The sequence below is a fragment of the Cyprinus carpio genome, chromosome B3 (assembly GCF_018340385.1).
Source record: "Cyprinus carpio isolate SPL01 chromosome B3, ASM1834038v1, whole genome shotgun sequence".
Classification (NCBI taxonomy): Eukaryota; Metazoa; Chordata; class Actinopteri; order Cypriniformes; family Cyprinidae; genus Cyprinus; species Cyprinus carpio.
In genome coordinates this window covers 22,773,146-22,779,439 of record NC_056599.1, presented here as the reverse complement: position 1 = coordinate 22,779,439, position 6,294 = coordinate 22,773,146, and positions in this window count along the sequence as shown.

Here is a 6,294-nt window from a genome sequence, read left to right as displayed (position 1 = left end):
GCAAGGATGCATTAAATTGATTGAAAGTGACAGTCTACATAAAATTTTAATTTCAAATAAATGCTGTTCTTTTCAACTTTCTATTCATCCAAGAATAAAAAGTATCACAGTTTCCATAAAATAAAAAAATAAAACATTAAGCACTAAAACTATTTTCAAAATTGGTAAAAATAAATGTTTCTTAAGCAGCAAATCAGCATATCAGATTGATTTCTGAAGGATCAAGGAGTAATGATGCTGTGATTTTGGATTTTTATGATTTGCATAAAAAGATGAAGTTTATGAATTTTTTAAATATATTAAAATAGAATTCAAATTGCAATATTAAGAATTCAAATTGCAATATTTGTTAGCATAACAGCCTTGGTTAGCATAAGAGACTTCAATCTATAGGGCACCTATTATGCAAAATTCACTTTTGCATGTTGTTTGAATATAAATGTGTGTTGGCTGTGTTCACACAACCACCCTACAATGATAAAAATCTGAAGCCCATAAATCATAAGCAGTGTTTCAGAACAAGCTATTCACAGAATCTGTTCAATGTGACATCACTTTGAACAGCCCCGTCCATAACTGTTGACAGACACCGCTGTCTTGGCAGAGACCCTGCCTGAGTGAACAGCACACAATCCTCCATGTTTATCTCCATGCTAGAGCATTTAAAAGCAGCATTCAAGTAGGAAATGTCTTCTTATTACAGCTATAGAGGTTATTCACTAAAGCAGTGAGTGATTTTCAGTTTTTATTCTGTTTGCATCACATTATCAGGATAGACAGCAGTATTGGTTCTGTACTGTATATTACTTTACACTGTTGTCACTTAATACACAGATCTAATATAAACATACGATTTCTTTTCCAGCTGTTTACCTTCACAGACTTAACCAAATGTGTTTTTTGTAATTTGTGTGTGTTTTTAACGTGAATGTCTGTGTATTTGACAGTTTAAGCACAATAAGACATGACAAAGAAAGTCAAGGTAACGTATTTAACCCTCGTTCCCTGAAGGAGGGAACAGAGACGTTACGTCAGAAAGAGACTGACGAATGGGGTCTCACCCGAGAGCCCAATCACCTTCGAGTGGTAACAAAACAAGCCAATGGTACACAGTGTACCTTGGTCTGTGGGATGTGCATCGCAAGCTCCGGCCCGCTGTGTGGGTATATAAGGATCAGCGCAAGCAACTCGCATTCAAGTCTTTGCTGAGGAACCAAGCCAAGTGACCCGGCCGTTCAGTGGAACAGCAATGTGGCAAAGGGATGTAATGTCTCCGTTCCCCTCTTCAGGGAATGAGGGTTACACATGTAACCTAGACGTTCCCTTTCAGTCGGTCACGTTCGATGTTATGTAAGTAAGAGACTGACGAATGGGGTCCCTTCCAGTGACCCGTGTAAGTGATAGCACCCTGTCGTGAGGCCAGCACGAGTGAGGACCTATACCAGACACAAAATGCACTGGGTAGCATATTCTAGCTGGACATATGCAAGCAGGCTGTCTGCTTGTAGGAGGACTTACAAGGGCAGGTACCAACCGCTTGGTGGTGATACACATGAATTTCTGAGGTACCCAACCCGCAGGGTGAAATGTTTGAACGACAGAGATGGCAAGGTGGCTTGCCAAGGGAAAGACACACGCTACCAAGAGACTTACTGTGGAAATACACACGTGGGATTGCCCAAAAAAGGGGAATCACAACACATGGAGGCATCTAGTCCAACACAGGGGCTGACCGAAGGGCATGCACACAAGTGCTGGACATCAACGGTGCTGGAGGAACCCAGGGTTCTGAACTGAGGAACTCACCTGAGGAGAATAGCGCACACATCCAGTCCGTGGAGTGGAATGGCACAACAAGGGGAGTGACACCCGAGTACCCGGGAGGACACAGGCTTTACACAGAGATTATAAAATCTCAGAAATGTGTTAAGTGTCGCCCAGCCCGCAGCTCTACAGATGTCTGTTTGCGAGGCACCATGCGCCAGCACCCAGGAGCAAGCCACACTCCTAGTTGAGTGGGCCCCCACCCCTAGGCAGGTCTTGAGCCTGATAAGCCAAGACAATAGCATCCACTATCCAGTGGGATAACCTCTGCTTGAAGACATCCTTTCCTTTCTGCTGGCGTCCATAACAAACAAAGAGCTGGTCTGAGGTCCTGAAGCACTGAGCTCTGTTTACGTAAGTGCAGAGCGCTCATACTGGACAGAGCAGCAGCAGGGCTGGGTCTGCCTCCTCCGGTGGCAGCGCTTGCAAGTTCACCCCATGATCTCTAAAAGGAGTGGTGGGAACTTTGGACAGGTATCCAGGCCGGGGTCTCAAGATAACGTGAGAGTTGGCTGGCCCGAATTCCAGGCACACTTCGTCGACTGAAAATGCCTGCAGGTCCCCGACCCTCTTAACCGAAGGCAAAGCTGCCAGGAGCGCAGTTTTCAATGATAAAAACTTTAGTTCTACTGAAAGCACGGGTTTGAAGGGAGCCCTCTGCAGTACAGATAGAATCACTGCGAGATCCCAAGAGGGAACTTGATGAGGGTGAGGCGGATTGACCCTCCTGGCCCCTCTCAGGAACCTGATGAACGGATCATGCTTCCCAAGAGACTTATCGTCAACAGGATCATGGTGAGCTGAAATGGCAGCCCCATAGACCTCAGGGTGGAAGGAGACAGCCTTTGTTCCAACCCTTCCTGAAGAAAGGAAAGCACTGACCCGATCGGGCATCTCCAGGAGTCTTCACAACGTGAAGAACACCAAGTGATGAAGAGGTTCCACTTCAAAGCATAGGCTATCTAGTAGACAAGGCCCTAGCTGAAGTGATGGTAACTACCACCTGAGGTGATGGTCACTCTGAGCGTGCGAAAATTCTCCACCGCGTCGCCGAAGAGGCCAGCCTGGGAGAGTTGAGGAGCTGAGTCCGATCAGACTCCCTCATGTCTGCCAGATTCAGCCATAGGTGGCGCTCCTGGACCACCAAAGTGGACATCACCTGACCCAAGGAGTGCGTCGGTAGCAGTGCGCGCCTCCTGCAAAACCTCTGGGTCAGCACTGCCCCCATGCAGCTCTTTGAGCACCTTGGCCTGGTAGACCTGAAGGTTGGCCATGGCGTGCAGGGCAGAAGCTGCTTGCCCCGCAACTCTGTAAGCCTTGGCCACAAGCGAGAATGAGAACTTACAGGCTTTGGAGGGAAGCTTGAGACCACCATGCCATGTGGTTTCGGGCAGTTAAAGGTGCCTTTCATGAATTGGTCACTTCCTGGTGCACCTCCAGGAAGAAAGGAACCAGAGGGAGGTGCTGATGATCAGCGCATGCAGCCCCCAGGAACCAATCATTCAACCTCTAGTGCTCGGGATAGGTTGGAGGATTCCACTCGAGCCCGATGCCCTCAGCTGCTTCCTGGTTCAGCTGGGATCCTAGGGCAATGCACGGCCGTCAGCTGGGATCCCGGGACTATGCGGGCAACGCTGGCGATTCCAGGGGCAACGCTGGCGCTCCCGAGGGAGGCAACGTAGAGGGGGGTGTGGCCCGAGGCCCACACGATAACCCTCAGATCACTCTGGCCACCAGCCGAAGTAGCCCTCTTGCAAGAAGAGGAGCTAGATCGGGGTGTGGCAGAGGGGACTCTATACCTTATAAGGTAATCGAGTCTTGAACTTACAACGAGATGGTCATGTCCCCGGCAATGAGAACATGAGGTATCCGTGAATGCAGTCTCAGCGTGCTGAAAGTCCAGACACGTGACACAGCACTTGTGGCCATCACGAGGAACCATATATCGACCGCACCCAGAAATACACAGACGCAAAGACATCTTTAAAAAGACGCAAACACACCCGAATGTGGTAGGAATGCGGAAGCTGAAGGCAGGAATCTATTGACGAACTGCTGAATCGCACCGTCACAACAACACCAGCTGACTCGTCAGCTGAGTTGCTTGCACTGCTCCTTGTATACCCACACAGCAGGGCAGAGTTCGCGATGCAAATCCCACAGACCAAGGTACACTGTGTACCATTGGCTCATTTTGTTACCGATCGAAGGTGATTGGGCTCTCGGGCGAGACCCCATTCGTCAGTCTCTTTCTGACGTTACGGTGTACGTGACCGACTGAAAGGGAAATTAGTTTAGTACTCGTGCCATGTTACAGCCAGTTTCTGCATGCGTGCTTCGGATGTGTTTGCTCAGAAAACCATATTTCTGAAATTTAAACTGATATGGTTCAAAATGCATGATTTCGGCACAACAGACATGATAATCAAAACCAAACAGGTGTTTTTTGGCAGAGTTTTTGAGGAATGAGCTGTAAAAGCACAGCCCCATTCTGGAAAAGGGGCGGGGAGCAGCACCTCATTTGCATTTAAAGAGACATGAACGAAAACAACGTGTTTCTGCTTTCACTCAAAATAGACATTTTCAATATGTTATAATGTTTTTTATGTGTTGTATTTTTGGTTTTTTCTTCTGAGACTTATTATAGGGGTTATGTGGGCATTTTATTATTTTTTTTAATTTTGTACATAATAGATGCCCTTTAAAACATTTTTAAAAATCTTACTGATCCCAAACTTCTGTATTTATCAATATAAGATACATAAAAATACATGTATGGAAACACAACTAGTGAAGTCAAGCATTTACCGCAGACTCTGTCCACATACTTTTAGAGAGAAAAAGAATATAATGAGAATATAGAGAAAAAATAAAAATAAAATGTAAATAAACGTATATGTTATAGTGAAACAGCATTCAAACTCAAACTACACAAAAAAAAATCTTTGTTTTTGGAATTGGTTGAAAAGTCTGATCCTCTCTGAGACTTTTTTCCCCCTTGTGCCCTAAATCCATCAAGCATTGCAGCTATCTTCCCAATCCCTGCATGCCCTCTGCACAGCAGCATAAAGGGCAAAAGCGTGTGGATAACAAATACAAGCACACACACACACTCGCACACACACATCCAACATACATCAGCAAATTCATACAAAGATCCAGCACACATGCTGAGAGATCATTTTCCAAGTCCTTCCTGGTCACCTGCAGTTTGATCCAGTCTCACTCTAAAGGGTAAAGGATGTCTTTTTCCTTCAATGGCCTGCAATAAAGCCCATCTCCAGAGCCCGTCATCCTCTCCGGAGAATTCCAGAGCCTTTACCCCAGCTCAGCCCCTCATGCACAGCTCCTTTCAGCTGCTGGCAGCCTGAGGATGTAGAGATGATCCAATTAGGTGCAGGCAGACAGGACAGGCCGCAGTGCCAGGTTCACCCTGGGCCTCATGGAGCCTAATGAGGCATTACCTTTAGCGGTGACAGCCTGGTCCTGCACCCTGACAGCAACACTCGGTGTGTATGTGTGGACGGGGGACACTGGGGTGAGCTAAGCTTACAACCAACATCATAAGAGAGCACATGTGGAGAATAGAGCAAACAGAGAGAAAGAGAGAAACAAACACGATGACTACAGCAGAAATAGAGGACACTGTGAGAAAACAAAAAAATAATAAAAAATTGTAATGGAATCTAGCCATAACCATGTCTTAAAAAAAAAAAAAAAGAAACCACAAAAATATCGCAAAATACGCTTAAGGGTGTTTTATGACAACTTGGTGTGAGGAACAGACCAACATTTTAGTTTTATTCCTGAAAACATTTTGCGTTAAGGCTGTGTCCACATCCAGACCGATGCAAATACAACTGACTCTAAATTGGCATTGGGTCTAGAACCAATCGTGATGATATCTATGATCATTCAGTTTTTTTCCCTTTTCTTCTGGAGGTTGGCACACATTTTTTTTCCCAAACTGAAAATGAAAAAACATAAAATAACATCAAACAGGTTGCCAACAACACGACTCTGAGTAAATGATGATATTATTTTCATTTTTGGGTGAACTATCCCTTTAAGTAAAACATGAGACCTAAATCAACCAGATGGCAAAAACATTAATTAATTAAAAATAAAACAAGATATTAAACACACTGCTACTGATTACAGTTAATAATGAAATAGATAGCACATGTTGTTGGTATATGCAAGTTGGTTGTTGTTTTGATTTGCATATGGAGGTACTGTTTTACTACCAAACTACTCAGATAACAACCTTTAGTATTACATTGAACATACTGTATCTGTATATGATACATATTTTATTTAGTGAGTTTAGAATTAAAATGCTTTTTATACATTTACCATTTTGAATTAAAATTCTTAAAATTAAATGAGGCTGGGCACATTAATTATTCTGAAAATAATTAATTTTGTCATTTTAACAGCTGTTTCAACCATTATTTTGGACAATTTTTG